Source organism: Mercenaria mercenaria, chromosome 10 (assembly GCF_021730395.1).
Source record: "Mercenaria mercenaria strain notata chromosome 10, MADL_Memer_1, whole genome shotgun sequence".
In the NCBI taxonomy this organism is placed as follows: Eukaryota; Metazoa; Mollusca; class Bivalvia; order Venerida; family Veneridae; genus Mercenaria; species Mercenaria mercenaria.
The window spans coordinates 18,822,142-18,840,079 of record NC_069370.1 but is presented as its reverse complement, the minus strand read 5'-3'; the positions used below and the strand labels follow the sequence as shown (position 1 = coordinate 18,840,079).

Below are 17,938 nucleotides of genomic sequence, written 5' to 3'. Positions count from 1 at the left end.
AGAAAGAAGAAAAATACACATTTATCGTCCGAAGGTGTTGCCACCGGCCGTTCCTGTGCGGTTCCCACTGTGTTCCTATGTTCGTTATGTTCTCGCTGATTTGAATTGTACGCACAGGCGTATAGGCGTATGCCCAAATACGCGCCTGATAGTGACTGATTCATTACCTCCTACAGCCTAACCCCCCTGACCCTTCGATTTTTATTGCATATTTGGCATTTTTATCTTTTCACTTTCTCGGATAATCTGCAGGCCCGGGCCTGCAGTGCCTTATAGAAGCTACGCCTCTGATATATGTAGAAGATTTATGTAGTTATTTATATTTTATTTCGAAAAACGGAATAAAAATCCAGTACCTTGACAGTTCCTCTTTGTTCCTGATAGTATATTTCTCGATTCAAAACACGTTATTTTATCAAAAATTCATAACGTTACGCTGCAACTGATTAAACAAAACCGGAACTAAACATTGTTATTTGTCTTTGAAGCGTCATGGCGTCTTTCCTGTTTACGTACGTTGCTTTCCCGCGCTTTGTTTACATACGCTACTATAAGAAATAGTTCTAAAAAGAAAGCCGTTCGACTGATTTTATTTTTATTATTATATATCTTGATATCGGTATGCAAGAAAAAGATTCTGTCACTGGTTATAGGTGCAGCTGGGAATATCCGGCTCTCGGGTAACTGTTTTAGCGGTAACTCGGTAGGAACCTCGTTACCGCCTAAACAGTTACCCTCGAGGCCGGACATTCCCATCTGCACCTATAACCAGTGAAAGAATCTTATAGTATTATCATTTTTATGTAATGGCTTTATTTCACTCTCGCGACGTCAAACATGTGATAAATGAAACTAATGTATTAACTATGTCTGAGGCAAGAGGAACGACTAACGATTGTGAAGAACTGGCTTGAAAGAACTGAATCCACAAATGAAAACATGTTGGCTTGTGGCTAGAAAAGGTTAGGAAAGAACTTAAAAGTTGACTTGAAGAAAGATATTCGAATGGAAGTGGAAACTTGCACTAAAGAATACGATTAGAATAGTAGGAATGAACTCATTGTGATAATCTTAGAATTTAGTTAGGTTACCAAGCATAGCGGCGAGGGCAATAAACTGTACGATGAAAAAATAAGTGAAGCAAATCTAAAAAAAATCTAGGCATGGAAAATTTACAGATACTAATATATTATAGGCTGGAAAAGGAAACAAAACGCTAGAATTAGAGGTTTTAGAGTAGTTTCTACAAATTGTACGGAGAGAAAAACAACTTTTAAAGAAAGGTCAAGCGTGATAAAATATTTGAAAAGGCAATAATTGTAAAAGGACTTAACACCTTAACAAAATTACTAAACGAAAGAAATATGCGGAGGAAAAAAACAACACAATACAAACCTAATGTGCGAATCGATTAATAAAGATGTAAGAACCAGTCCCTGAAATGAAACTGAACATTATAATAGGCCTGCTAGAAATTTCAGATGTCCTCCCGTCGAATCAGTGCATGGCAGAAGATGTTACTTTACTATGATTGCATTGAAGATTATTTTTAATGAAGAAAACTGCTTATTTCTGAAAGACATTTAACATTACCTATGCGCTAGAGCGCCATCAGCACTGTTTAGCACCACTGATGCGATAGCGCCACCACTTAAAAAAATAATGGCACAATACCTTTAAGGGATATTTCAATAATTCTGATATTGCCTTTATAAGTATCAAAAACACTTAGATCAATTATCAGCGCAACAATATTCTTATAGTGTGTTTATGCATCGAAATGTAGTTGAAATACAAACATATCTTAAAATGTGCAAACGTCCGACTGGACACCCCAGTTGGTATAATTATGTTAACACAATTACAGTTCATTTTTTACATGGAGCTATATTCTCCAATTTTCAAAATAATCTCTATAAATTAAACATAAAACAAAATGTTATTTTACTTACCCATTTACAATTTGAAACCGGTGGTAGCTGCACCAAGGAAATGCCGATAGCTCATTTCCTTATCACCACTCTTCGGTGGTGGAGCTAGGTTTGGTAGCCGTGATATAATCTCGGATGTAACGTTGGCCTCACAATTGCACTCAGGTTAGCAGCTGGTCAGAATGCTTCTGCTTCTGCCGTTTCGCGTCCACAATCAACATATTGATTACACTGACGTTTTGGGAGTATGCGCAGAAAAAGTTCAGAGTTAAAAGATATACTATATATAGAGGAAAGTTAAAAACAAGAATAACTTACAGAGATTAGGCAAAGTACTTGAACACCTGGAACTTGAAAGTGTCCCCACTGACACTATATCCAGAGGTAACCCACTCCATTCCCTGATCGTCCTTGGGAAGTAGGATTCTTTACGATAATCGTTGTTGCAGTGTGGGATTTGATACGAGTGTTCTTGCATTCCTCTTGTTTGTCGAGTAGGTGGAATTAGACGATTTCTTTTATAGTTGGTTACAATATCATTTACAATTTTGAACATCATATTAAGTCTTGACTCCCGTCTGCGGTCTTGTAATGATTGCCAATCAAGGTGGTCTAACATTTCGGTCACATTAGATCGATTTCCGTGTCTATGCAATACGTATCTTGCCGCCCTCCTCTGAACTTGTTCGAGTTTAGATATATCTTGCTGAAAGAAGGGATCCCATACCGTTGCGGCATATTCGATATTCGAACGAACCAGACTTTTATATGCTTGTTCTTTCACTTTTGTAGATGAAATGTTTAAATTTCTCTTTAAAAATCCAAGAGTTCCATTAGCTTTAGCACAGATTTTTGCGATAGGCTCAGTCCATTTAAGCTCAGATGTGATATAGACTCTGAGATACTTAACAACTTGCACTGATTCCAAGGTGTCCCGATGTCGTATCGCCATTTGGGAGCCATGGCCTTATCAAAATGATCGTAACATGCATTTAATATTGCAAAATATTATAAACTTTATGCAGCACCTTCGATCGTTGAGTTTTTGGTTTCATTTTAATTTGCAAAATGTTTACATGAGAACATCTATCCGGGATTCCCCATGATACTGTCTTGGGTCTCGTTTTGTCTATTATTTACATGAATGACTTATCAGATCAAACTGAAATCTACTGAAAATGTTTGCAGATGATACAAAAACATATGTGGGATTTAGTGATATTTCTGAACAGCAATCATTACAAGATGATCTAAATATTATGCAACTTGAGTGAAGATTGGCTTATAAAATTTATTGTTTCCAAATGTAAATTTACGTTTAGTTTGGCAACGTAAGACATGAATATATATATCAGATGAGAGACACATGAATTACCTTCACAGTTTTTAACCTTTAATGATATAATTAATAAGCGGGCTCCAAAAGCCAGTACCAGCTGGCTTTCATCAACCCTTGAAGACGTGGTAAATGGTAAACACACATTACTGAGTATTTATAAAATTTACAATTGTCAAAAGAGTAACGACCTCTGAAGCATTATTTGGCAAAATAGTCCAAGTCTTCACATGATTTTGAATGATAAAATGACGATAATATTGATTTCTTTACTGAAACTAAAAGCTTTTTGACTTTTTTTTTTATTAAAAGCATTTTTTATGAATTATTACCTTAGTACGGAAATTACCTTAGTACGGAAGTTTTTGAGGACGAAAAGGAACCGGAAGTTGCCAAACGGAAAACATGGAAGTTCTGAAGCGGTAACTTTAAAAGTTCATGTTAAAGAAGGTATGCATTCTCAGTTATGTTTATTTCATTTTCGAGTTTAACTTTTAAGTAAATTATTTTTTTTTGCTTTAGCATATCTGCAAAGTCAGAGATCAAAGTTGACATATCTCAAATGGCTGTAGCTCACCTCCGGACCCATTTTAAATGTCTGTAACTTATCATACATTTTCTTGAAGAATATTGTCAGTGCTGAATAAAAATCAAAAGAAAAGTTGGGGTCATTTTTGATTCAAGAAAAATATTTTCAGTCAAACACACTGTAGTGGTTGTATTTATATAAAGCCACTGCCAGAAGCCTTGCTGTTGGGTTATCCCTTTAGTTTGGCGATGCAGTTAGAGTGGCCACCTACAGGAGAGATCGTGTTTGTATACAAAGTCTATTTTTAGAACTGATAAGACAGTGATCGGGTGGGCAGAAGCCGACTGTCCATGTTTTTTGTAAACAGTGATGTTTCTCTAACGGTCTAAACTTTCTTAAAACACAAATTACATAAATAATTTTTTGATCAATGGAAAGGTTATAAAACAAGCAATTTATTGATTACTTTTAATTGTTATTTCGAAATAAAATGGATTAATTATGAACGCTTAACTTACACTGTTTTTCTAAAGGTTGTGAAAATCACTACGCCGCTTTTAAAATTATATGTCATTTAAAACTGTTATTCATTGAAAAAAGATATTTGGATACAAAAATATGAAGATTGTTAGTATTTCAAATCTTTTTGAATTTTGAAAATCCATAAATGAGCAAAAAAGTTATTAAAAATTAAAAATTCTGATTCAATACGCAAACGGTGTTAAAATCATTTGTTTTGCCAACCACCAGATAAACAGATGTTAACGCGTGACGTCACGGCGATCTCTCCTACAGACCATGAGGTCCGGGTAGTCAAAATAATTTGACGTTCAGATTGTTTTATATTTGTGACTGAAATTGCTTCAACTATTTTGGTCTTTTGAGTAACTGGCGCGGGTTAGGGATATTGCCCATATGAAAAAAATTATCTCAATATTTCCTTGGTCTTGGATCACGTCAACTTAGTTGGACTAGAGGTCTGGGGTTTGATCCTCGATAGAGTCTGTGGTATTTTACTACAATGGCAGTGAGGTTGTTTGACAGACTCGTGCATTTGTATGAGGCTAGAAATGGATAGGAGGTTCAGTTGATACCTCTGGCTAGAAACTGATAGGACGTTCAGCTGATGCCAAGGGCTAGAAACAGATAGGACGTTCAGTTAATGCCTCAGGCTAGAAACTGATAGTAGGTTCAGTTGATGCCTTGAGCTAGAAACTGGTAGGAGGTTCAGTTGATGCCTCAGGCTAAAAACTGATAGGAGGTTCAGTTGATGCCTCAGCTAAAAAATGAGTGGTAGTGTATGATCTAAGTATCCATGGCAAATTCTGTTGTCTTATTATTTCATTATGATTATGAAAATGCTACCATTATAGTACCTACATGTCAAGCACAGACCTATCTTGAAAGAAAAAATGCAAAGAAAATAAGGAAAATAACTCTACAGAGCAAAAAACACTGAGAACTATTTGAAACCACCATTATGGGTTTTCTGTTTCGTGTCTGTAATTGTATGCCATTATGGTCAGTTATATTCATAAAATTTAATCTTGTATACCATTTGAACAGAAATGTCATTGAAAGGATTTGAAGGTCTGTACTGGTATACTCCTGTAAAATTAACAGAGTTACATGTATGGTTAGGAAATGCAAGAGCTGAGATTGAAACTGTTTTGTGAACACAGGTCCTGGTCAGTTTGGGGAATGCTTGAGTCTATACTAATAAAAGAATGTCAGTGGGGCTATTTCATGCTTTAATATTAACATAAATTTATTATCAGAGATGTAATCATAACAAATACATTGTACATATGATATACCAGAGAATGTTCTGTTCCCAACATATTTCATAAGGGATTTCCTAGCAGAAATACACAGAATAAATTCGGACATGACAGGACAGCTACAGTCAAGTTATTGCACTGACCTTAACCCTTACCTTGCTAAATTTCTATGATAAACTTGTCCATCTTTCAATTTGGACAGTACCATTAACTTTTAAAAGGGGTGCTTACCAAAAAGATACTGACTGAATAGTGAACAGTGCAGATCAGACTGCACGGATTGCGTGATCTGCACTGGTTACAAAGGCAGAATCAATGGTGTCCAGCATGATAAGGGTTAATATATTATTTGGACTACAAACAGGCCAGTTCAGGGGCATGTGTTTTGCAAACAGCGCTTGTTAAATTAGAGTCTTGGTTGTATGAGTATTTGGATATTACCACATTAAGATTAGTTTATATTTATTTATTTTATCTTGATTGTGATGAAAGCTTTTAAAGTTTATTTGAACTACTCTCCAGTCTGCTTCCTGGAAAAACCAGTACTGGTGTCATATGAGAAGTCATGGTCATGACCCCAATGGGGCTTGAACCCACAACCCACGGGTTGAGCGGCTGAGACCCTAAACACCAGACCAGCGCTCCCCTTTTTATGCCCCCACAGGGAGGCATATAGTTTTTGAACCGTCTGTCAGTGTGTCCGCAATTTTCGTGTCCGGTCCATATCTTTGTCATCAATGGATGGATTTTCAAATAACTTGGCATGAATGTGTACCACAGTAAGACGACATGTCGCGCGAAAGACCCAGGTCCGTAGCTCAAAGGTCAAGGTCACACTTAGACGTTAAAGGTCATTTTTCATGATGTGCATTCGTGTCCGGTCCACATCTTTGTCATCGATGGATGGATTTTCAAATAACTTGGCATGAATGTTTACCACAGTAAGACGACGTGTCGCGCGAAAGACCCAGGTCTGTAGCTCAAAGGTCAAGGTCACACTTAGACGTTAAAGGTCATTTTTCATGATGTGCATTCGTGTCCGGTCCATATCTTTGTCATCCATGGATGGATTTTCAAATAACTTGGCATGAATGTGTACCACAGTAAGACGACGTGTCGCACGCAAGACCCAGGTCCATAGCTCAAAGGTCAAGGTCACACTTAGACGTTAAAGGTCATATTTCATGATAGTGCATTGATGGGCATGTCCGGTCCAAATCTTTGTCATTCATGCATGGATTTTAAAATTATTGGGCATGAATGTGTACCACAGTAAGACGACGTGTCGCGCGCAAGACCCAGGTCCGTAGGTCAAAGGTCCTAAACTCTAACATCGGCCATAACTGTTCATTCAAAGTGCCATCAGAGGCATGTGTTATCCTATGGAGACAGCTCTTGTTCACATTAAAATTGATACAGAGCAGGTTATAATTAGTACTTATTCTTCAATATGTGATTGCTTAGGCTGATATCGAAGAAAGAACTTGCAACCAAACTAAGGCCACTGGATGTACCTAGAGTATAATAAAAATTAACATTCAGGCTAGATTGATCTATAGTCAACTGACAAATCTATAGGGGAAATAATTAACTACTTGTATGATTGTTATACAGAAATTAGTGTTACTTCCCTTTGATTATAACTTAAGGTGCAAATGCAGGAGGTGGAAGACAAATGACTCAAAAAAGCATCTCCTCCTGTCACAGGTAAAACTGCTTGCTCCAGGATTTAACCTATGACTTCTTGATTTGAAGTCCTGTGCTCTGCCTACCTACCAGGCAGATCTGAAAATGAACAAATAAAAGTAAACATGATGTTACTAACATTTTGAATGAAGATCCTTTTTCAGATATATATTCAATTTGGTTTATTCTTCTAATTATAGAAAATTCCTTGATTCTTTATATTGTGCTCGGTGAGTATTTTTTACTTTGAATGGTGAATGAAACAGTATGTTTTGGCCAGAAATATTATTTTTATTAAAACAAAAACGTAAATTAAAAAATATTTCAGCTGAATATCAAAGAAAAGCTCCTATATTAAGATCCTTCTGCTGTTTTGAGTTGTTTGTATGAAAAACCACCGTAGCTTTTTTTGTTGGTGTTTTCTTGAGGCGGGGGTGGGGAGCAATTATTGAATGAAAAGAACACTGCTGCATGCAACTGTGACTTTTTGTGTGAGAATTACCATTACATGTTCATGTTTTTATTTTACTTTATTTAGATTTATCCTCTGAATAGAATGATTTGAATACTGACAGGGTAGGCATCATTTACAGCCATCTAGATTATCATAATTATCATTAATCTGTCAATTTCACTTAAAAGGTGGATGTCATACAAAAGCTTCACTAAAACATGATAGTATCATTCAGGTAGTGTAATTGATCATATTATCATAAAACTTGTCATACGATATATTTTTCATGGACATAATCGTTTGTAAATACTCAAATTATGTTTGAATGGTTTTATTTAAAACATGGACATGTTTAAGATGACATTTTGCTCACCTGTCTCATTATCTTGTCTCAGTGAAATTTGAAAAGTCAGAATGCAGTCAAAACTGTATACAAAGACCAAACTTTGGAGAGCACAAAATGTTTAAACTGTAAATTAAACCAGTTGCTTTTTGAGAAGACATCTTTACCACAGGTTTTACTTTTTAAAATTTAACGTATTTATATAAACTAAGTTAATGCCAAAAAGGCAAAATACATGTCAAAGCACTTGCATGAATCGTCTGATATTTTAGTTTGTCAGAATAATTTGTATGTTTGATGTATTGATAACGTAACACATAAGCACAGATAGTGCTTGACTCCCTTATCATGTTGCCATAGCTATAATTTTTATTGAATTGCTGTAATTAATAGAATTTGGGTCATTTATGGTTGATTTGGGTTCATTATATGGATAGCTGGGTCCCAGCTTCGCACATTATACCATATACAAAGGTTAAAGGGAACCAGATATTTGATAGAGCAAGTACTCGTTGTAAAACGTTATGTTTAAATTTGGACCAATCAGAAACAAGTTCTAAAAATAGCACGTCTGCTGGGGTATAAATAGGTAGATGAATGATAGAGAGCTCATTCGGTATCCAGCGGTTAAAGAAGACACATCGAGGGATTCAACTTATAATTTATCCCAGTACCTTGAAGAAGAGACTATTGCAGTCACCCTGTCAGGGCGGATAAATTATTAAAAAAAAGGCTTTGGAAGTTCTTTGACTAAAGAAGAGTAGCAGAATTTCGATAAGGTTTCGAGCTATAGGGCCAGCGCAAAGGAGTTTTACCTTAAAGGTAATTGAATGTTATAGACGATAGCATATATAGGCTGAGCATCGGGAAGCTGAGACAGAGACCCAGAGTTTGGTAATCTACTGAGATAGTAGGAGAGTTCCAGCTTATAGACGGTTCAGCATTATTGGCGAAGTACAGCCAAGGCATCGGGTATAATACCTATATGGTAGTTGAATGCTACATATGATAGCATATAGGCGCTGAGCATCCAGAGTCAGGGCAATCTTATAGAGTTTGAGAGACAAAAGGCCGAGCACTATGCGATAGGACTCGTATGTTGTTGATTCAAAGACATTGTCTGACGGGAACTCCAACAAAAAGACCAGTCAAGTATAGAGTCTCCAGCCTATAGGAGTTTGAGCTAATCATTTTTAATTAAAGATTGTTAGTTTGAAACATTTAGTGATTTGCCTGATCCCTGAAATTGTCTAGCTCATAATAGAAATCATTTACGAATCATTGGTACACGAATCATTTAGGCAAGGTAGCCAGAGGAAAATTCTATATCTGAGATATTTGGTCTCACCAGCTTTACGTTTAAACAAAGGACATTCTACATTCGTTTGTCAGCTAGTCTAAGACATAGTCACCTTAGTGATTGGACCCAAACCATTGTTCAAGATACTAAAGGCGTAGGCACTTCCCTGGGTCAAATAACGAGTATCCTGACAATTTGGGGGCTCGTCCGGATCTATATCCAAGGTGTACAGAGACTAGGGGTTTAAACGGTCTGTGGGTGTACCAGAAGCGCTGTGACTGAAGGTAGTCTGAGTCACATATAGTTGAATTTTAAAGAGTTAGTTCCATCCTAAAGCTTAAAGATGAACTACGATAAATGGGTTGAGATGGGTGAACGTATGGGTCTCTCAGGTTCAGAGCTCATAGATTTTGTAGATAGGAAAGAAAAGGAATATACGGAACGTGAGGAGCGTATGCTGAGACGAGATGAGGAAAGGCGGCGTCATGATGATGAGCAACGTAGGTTCGAGGCTCAGGAAGCTGAGAAGAAACGACTTTTTGAGCTTGAACAGGCCGAAAAGTTACGGCATTATGAGGAAGAACAGGCTGAGAAGAAAAGATTATTTGAGATTGAACGTTTGAGGGAAGAACGAGCTTTGAAGGAACAGGAGTTGGAGATGCTTAAAATAAAGGCTGATGCCGGAGCTTTGGGAGCTGATAAAGGTGCTGAGCACTTGAGCAGTAAAACATTACGGCCAAGACTACCAAGTTCGAAGAAAGCAAAGATAAATATGGATGCATACCTCGAACGATTCAAACGTTTATGCAAAACCAGGGATGGAAGAAGAGACATGGGCTGTAAGCCTCAGCTCATTACTTACAGAAAAGGCCTGGACGTATACACAAGCATGCCTCCAGACCAAGCCAATGACTATACGGCATTGAAGAAAGCAGTTCTGAAGCGTTACCAGTTAACAGAAGAAGGTTTTAGATTGAAGTTCGGGGAATGCAAGCCAGAGCGTGGTGAAACTGTTTTTCAGTATTATGGCAAGGCTGGACAGGTATTTCAGTCGATGACAAAATGGCAGAAGTTGACAATACGTTTGAAATGCTGAAAGACCTTATGATCACGAGAACAGTTCATCCAAACTTGTTCCACAGACCCTTGCTTTGTTCTTAAAGGAAGAGTTGCAAAATCGAGAGCTGAGATCACACAGTTGGCAGAACAATACATTGAAGCACATGGTGGTATTATAACCTCAAACAGGGTTATGAAAAATAATTCCTCACCCAATAGGCCACCACAACGTCTAAGTATGACACCTTCATCTCAGCCCCAACCAAAGAGAAAGGCCAGCTTTTAAAAGCCTGTATTTTTGTATGCCACAAGGAAGGTCATATAGCTAGAGAATGCAGAGACCTATCCAAGAGAAAAATAAGCGGTGCTGTTTAGCTAGTAGGGGATCCTATGAGGAAAGACAGAGAAATAGGCATGAACGCAAGATTCAACACCTATAGATTGGAGAAAGGAGGCCAAGCGCAGAAAAACAGACAGTATGAGACAGGAAAGTGTCAGCTTCATGCATAGCTGTGTCATTAGATGACCAAAAGGTAAAAGACAACAAGAAATGGATTGCTTAATTTAGGAGATGGACAATCTGTTTCGGTCATAGCAAGCACCTGTACCATTGATTCAACAACCGGTGACAGAAAACTTGGTGTTGAAGACAGGATATATAGGGGATAAAGAAGTTCAAGTTTTGAGAGATACAGGTTGTGAGTTGGCAGCTGTTAGGAAAGATTTCGTATCAGAGAATCAAATGTTAGATAAGAAGTATCTTATGGTTGCAATTGATGGACGAACAAGGATAGTTCCTTCAGCAACGATACAAGTTGACACACCATATTATACAGGAGAAGTTGAAGTCATGGTTTTGACAACTTTGATCTGCGATTTAGTTATGGAAATATCAAAGGGGCTTCTGATAGACCAGACATTAACTGGAGTAGTAGGGATGGAAAACAGTCTCCATCAAAGAAAATATTGTTGCAGCTGTGGTAACGAGAGCACAGGCTGAGAAAGAAAAACATCAATAAAACCTTTGAAGGTCACAGAACCTAAACAGCATGAACTTGATGTCGAGCAATTAAAAAAAGCTCAGAAGGAAGACAATACCCAGGAAAACTGTGGACATATGCCTCGCATCAGAAGAAAATGAAGACAAAGAGTGGTTTAACATTTATGTACGAAGTCAAGAAGGATGTATTGTATAGAACCTTCGAAGAAAAGAAAGGCAGTATTATCAAGAGATAAAGCAAATTGTAGTTCCCAAATTCAGTTCAGAAAGAGAGTTATGTCTTAGCTCATGAATCAATAGTTGGAGGACACCTATCAATAAGAAAGACAGTTGATAGGATACAAACAAGTTTTTACTGGCCGGGGTTAACTAGTAAATGTCACAAGATTTTGTAGGTCGTGTGATATATGTCAGAAATGATCCCAAAAGGAAAAGTTAGAAAGGTTCCATTGGGAGATATCCAATAATGGAGACACCCTTTCATCGGGTGGCTGTGGATTTAATAGGACCTATTGCTCCTATTTCAGAAAAAGGAAATCGGTATATCTTACCGTGGTCGACTATGCCACAAGATATCCTGAGGCAGTTGCATTACCTAGGATTGAGACAGAACGGGTGGCTGAAGCTTTGCTAGATATATTTTCCAGAGTAGGATTTCCATCCGAAATCTTGAGTGACAGAGGGAAATCAGTTTACCTCACAGTTGATGGAAGAAGTTTGTAGGCTGATCAGCCTGAAACAATTGTTCACAACTCGTATAAAACCCAAAGTGCAATGGTTTTTGTGAGCGTATGAATGGTATTTTAAAGAGTATGTTGAAAAAGATGGTCAAGAAAACCAAAAGACTGGATAGATATTTGTCAGCTGTACTGTTTGCATATCGAGAGGTTCCACAGGCAAGTACAGGATTCTCACCATTTGAACTTCTCTATGGCAGGACAGTCAGAGGACCTATGCAAGTACTTAAAGAACTTTGGACTGAAGCTGAAACACCAGAAACGAGAAACACATATGAGTATGTATTAGACTTACGGAATAGGCTGGAGGAAACATGTAAGATAGCTAGAGAAAGTCTCATTCAGCACAAGAAACGTACAAACACCATTACGACAAGAGTGCCAGAAACAGAAATTAAAGGTCGGGGATAAAGTGCTGTTACTTTTACCAACTAACCACAATAAGTTAATGCTTCAGTGGAAAGGACCTTATGAAGTAGTTGATGTGGTCAACAAAATGGATTTTAAAGTAAAGTCGGTGACAAGATAGGGCTTTACCATATCAATTTACTCAAAAAGTACGAAAAAAGACAAGATATTTTTGCAGGAAGTGTCGCCGTGATCGAGACCGATGTTAGCACAGAGACTGGGGTAGTTGATGACGAAAATTTGCTCGACCTTGTCAGAATAGGAGGGTCAAAACATATGAAAATGTACAATTAATCCTCATTTGTCTGAAAGCCAAATTACTGAAATTAAGTCGCTTATAAAACAATATCAAGACATTTTCACAGAAAGTCCTGGAACGACGAATCTTGTAGAACATAAGGTCGAACTTACAACCACAGAACCTGTTAGAGTCAAACAATACCCCATACCATATGCGAAACGTAATGAGTTAACCAAGAGGTTCAACACATGTTAAACGCTGGGATTATTGAACCTGCCACCTCTGCTACAACTCCCCTATCGTTATGGTGAAAAAGAAAGATAATACAAACAGATTTTGTATTGATTTTAGGCGGTTGAATTCTATAACTAAATTTGATACGGAGCCTATGGGGAAAAGATGAAGATATTAGGTCAAAACTTCATGGGGATAAATTCTTCACAAAAATTTGATCTCAGTAAAGGTTACTGGCAGATTCCTGTCGAAAAGCAATCTAGGCACTTGACAGCCTTCACTACATCTGAGGGAAGTTTCCAGTTCCGAAAAATGCCATTCGGTATGATAAATTCTGGTGCTAAAATTTAATAAAATGATGCGAAAATTATTGACAGGGTGCAAACATGCTGACAATTACGTGGACAATATTTTAGGTCACACCATAACGTGGGATACACATGTCTCAATGTTACAAAATATTTTTAAGAGGGTTAGAGATGCAAAGCTTACACTAAAACCATCAAAGTGTTTCATAGGATATGATAATATTTCATTCACTGGGCATAAGGTCGGAAATGATCAGCTAGAGATGGAAGATGATAAATTAAGAGCGTATAAAGAATGCAGAAGAACCTAAACTAAGAGACAAGTACGGAGTTTCCTTGGCCTAACTGGTTATTATAGAAAATTTATAGCATCATACTCCGAAGTTGCAGCACCACTGACTGACTTAATCAAGAAGGGAAACCTAATACTGTAGTATGGGAAGAACAACATGCCAAAGCTTTTCATACTTTGAAAACCTTGCTTACACAAGCACCAATTTTTACGGTTACCAGACTTTTCACGGCCTTTTATATTACAATGCGATGCTTCAGATACTGGGGTTGGAGCAGCACTTCTTCAGAGATATGAAGATGGACAATTCCCCATAGCATATGCCAGCAAGAAATTGCTTCAAAGAGAGAGAAACTATTCGGTAATTGAAGAGAATGTTTGTCAATAGTTTTTGGTGTTTAAGAAATTTCAGAAGTATTTGTACGGCAATGAATTCATTCTGCAGACTGATCATGCCCCACTGAGTTACATACAGAAATGTAAAGTAGAAAGCTCAAGAATTATGAGATGGCATTGTTTTTGCAGTGTTACAGATTCAAAATTGAATCAATTAAAGGATCAGAAAATGTGTGTGCTGATTATCTGAGTAGACAATAATTGAGTACATGAAACAGAATATGAAATGACAGATATTTGAAAAAAAAATAATAATCAAGAAAATAAATAAAAAGAAAAACAGATTTGTTTACAAATTATTCTTCTTGTTTTTGAAAAACCTAAAGTATTTTCTTGAGAAGGGGGCTATTTTGTCAGAATAATTTGTATGTTTGATGTATTGATAACGTAACACATAAGCACAGATAGTGCTTGACTCCCTTATCATGTTGCCATAGCTATAATTTTTATTGAATTGCTGTAATTAATAGAATTTGGGTCATTTATGGTTGATTTGGGTTCATTATATGGATAGCTGGGTCCCAGCTCGCACATTATACCATATACAAAGGTTAAGGGAACCAGATATTTGATAGAGCAAGTACTCGTTGTAAAACGTTATGTTTAAATTTGGACCAATCAGAAACAAGTTCTAAAAATAGCACGTTTTGCTGGGGTATAAATAGGTAGATGAATGATAGAGAGCTCATTCGGTATCCAGCGTTAAAGAAGACACATCGAGGATTCAACTTATAATTTATCCCATACCTTGAGAAGGAGACTATTGCAGTCACCCTGTCAGGGCGGATAAATTATTAAAAAAAAGGCTTTGGAAGTTCTTTGACTAAAGAAGAGTAGCAGAATTTCGATAAGGTTCGAGCTATAGGGCCACGCAAAGGAGTTTACCTTAAAGGTAATTGAATGTTATAGACGATAGCATATATAGGCTGAGCATCGGGAAGCTGAGACAGAGACCCAGAGTTTGGTAATCTACTGAGATAGTAGGAGAGTTCCAGCTTATAGACGGTTCAGCATTATTGGCGAAGACAGCCAAGGCATCGGGTATAATACCTATATGGTAGTTGAATGCTAAAATATGATAGCATATAGGCTGAGCATCCAGGAGTCAGGGCAATCTTATAGAGTTTGAGAGGACAGAGGCCGAGCATCGTATGCGATAGGACTCGTATGTTGTTGATTCAAAGACATTGTCTGACGGGAACTCCAACAAAAGACCAGTCAAGTATAGAGTCTCCAGCCTATAGGAGTTTGAGCTAATCATTTTTAATTAAAGATGTTAGTTTGAAACATTAGTGATTTGCCTGATCCTGAAATTGTCTAAACTCATAATAGAAATCATTTACGAATCATTGGTACACGAATCATTTAGGCAAGGTAGCCAGAGGAAAATTCTATATCTGAGATATTTGGTCTCACCAGCTTTACGTTTAAACAAAGGACATTCTACATTCGTTTGTCAGCTAGTCTAAGACATAGTCACCTTAGTGATTGGACCCAAACCATTGTTCAAGATACTAAAGGCGTAGGCACTTCCCTGGGTCATATAACGAGTATCCTGACATAGTTGTTGGGGGCCTCCGTGTCCGAGTGGCTAAGGACACTGCTGAGAATCTCAGGCTCCTTACCGATGTGGGTTCCAGCTTCACTTGGGGCATAGCAATCTTCATATGAGGAAGCCATCCAGCTGGCTAATGGAAGGTCGATGGTTCTGCCCAGATAATGCACCGTCACGGAGGGTCTTCCTCTACCAGCTAAAGCTGGAAAGTCGCCATGTGACCCATAATTGTGTCAGTGTGATATTAAACCCAACAGAAAAAATGTTAGTTGTTGCTTTATTGAGCGTAAGATTTATTTTTGTGTTTTTTTTTTTGTTTTTTAAGTTTTGGAAATATGGCCCATCCTACATCTAAAGGTTTAGGAATTCTAATGAATAATTTTTAAATTCAGATTGGATAATATTTCTTTGTGTATAGTCAAAGCTACAATAACAGAGGTAAGTAGTTATGATTCTGCGAACAGTGCTAAGTTTTTTGTTGGAATTTTTATAATGCTCTATTGTTTTTACTGTGTCCCCTTATTGTGGTTTTCTTCTTTTCAGTTTGAAGCGTCTTCTTGGGTCACAAGTTGATCTTGCTCTGGTTTAGAAACAGGTAAGTACACTGTACAAATGAATACAATGATTATTGATATTAGATGCTATGAAATACAAAATTTAGTGCAATGCCACCATTTTAGTGTGTACTTATATTTATTCTTAGAAGCGCCAGGACGAGTAGTGTCAGTCATATAACAACTGTCAGGCCTCGATCTTGACGGTAGCCCGAGGCTACCAGTTTTTCAGACGGACTACCGAATTTCCCAAGCTGGGTAGTCCGTTGGGCTACTAAGTTTTCAAACATGTTAATAATAAAAGCGTGAAATTTCACTGATTTATCTGATGTTTCCTTTTAAATGACAACGATATTTTCGGTCCGCATAACACCGGTCGGCCATTTTTCCGAAATTTAGATCCCTTAATTTTCACAAAAAGAACTTCATGAATCTGAAATGAAAATCCTAAATACTAGCTTTCGTATATTTATGCATGAATTGATGACTTCAGATTTGCAATATATAAAGTTAACTTTACAAAATTCAGAAATTACATCCCTAAAAATTACCTGGATTGACTGGAATTTACCCGCGAATCGCAAAGATATCAAAACGTCATGCCAGTAATTTTCCACTCCACGAGCATGTGCGAACTATCGTATCGCCGTCACTTAAATGTTTATCGACACGTACACAAAAAAACGCTTTTAGTGCATTTATTTTTTAATATAATCGCTTCAAATTTTCAGCGCCGCTTTAGAAGTAAAACAGTTTGAATTCTGTAACGATTTTAATAAGATGTCGACAGAAATGTAGGCAAAATTCCATAAAAGTGATCGAAATTTCATACAATTATTTGTAAAATTTCAAACAGTGCGATCTTAATTATTTATTTATTTCTAAAAGTAAATAAATAATATATACTATGGTCATAAAATTCAGACTTTTGACAAGAAAGTACAAAAAAACGGAATTAAAAAATCTTAATGAAAAAGCGGCAGCAATTTAAATACATCGAGTAAAACGATTTTTGGCAAACAGATTTCTGCAAGTGCGGATGAATAGGTTACGGGACCTCGTGAACGTAAATAAAAACAATGATTGTTTTAAAATAAAGCAGTACTTATGATGTCGCTGTGGTTTTTAATAAGTTTAATAAGTAAATGAATCTTTGTACATGTCTTTTTTGACTCAACACTATGTCAGATATTCTTTTCAAACAATAATGTAAATTCCTTGAGGGCAAATAGGTCACTGAGGTAGGATATCTACTACTATCGTTTGACACATTTACCTGTCAGTTTATACAGGATACTGCACATTCGCTTTAAAAAAAATAAAGAAGAAACTTTTTTACTGATTTCTTCTCATTTTTTAAAGAACCGAGGCGGTACAATCAGACAGTGATGTGCCACATGGCGCGAAAACATGACGTAATGCCATGACAATCTCGGGCAACTAAACCGCTTTGCTCTCCACTTCAGATGCCATGATACCGACACACGTCTTTTAGCTCTTTGAGGGGGTTTTAATTGATGATGAAAACAAGGCCAATTACTTGTTTATCAACAGAATAATTACCGATAATTGTTAATGTTTTTTTTTCGCTTTAAACACGGGTGGGTTGATGATGATTATTGTGTCCACGTCGCCCTAGACCGTGATAATAGGCTACATTTACTTGATAATAATGCTTAAAAAAAAAAATACCGACCTAGTGACCCTACTTTTTTTGGCCATGCCACCAGAAACACAACATTTTTTGGGGGTTGGGGGCAGGGGGCGCTGACCAGGCTGATCCATTATTGCAGT

General features: G+C 37.1%; 1 long non-coding RNA gene across 1 annotated transcript in view; it reads left to right on the top strand.

Moving 5' to 3' along the window:
* The first annotated feature begins 3,642 nt into the window (after window positions 1–3,642).
* LOC128559808 (uncharacterized) overlaps window positions 3,643–17,938 on the top strand; it is a 31,463-nt gene continuing 17,167 nt past the window's right edge. The window contains exons 1-2 of the long non-coding RNA XR_008372650.1: window positions 3,643–3,717; window positions 16,134–16,185. This is a non-coding gene — a long non-coding RNA (uncharacterized LOC128559808). The remainder of the gene's footprint in view (window positions 3,718–16,133; window positions 16,186–17,938) is intronic.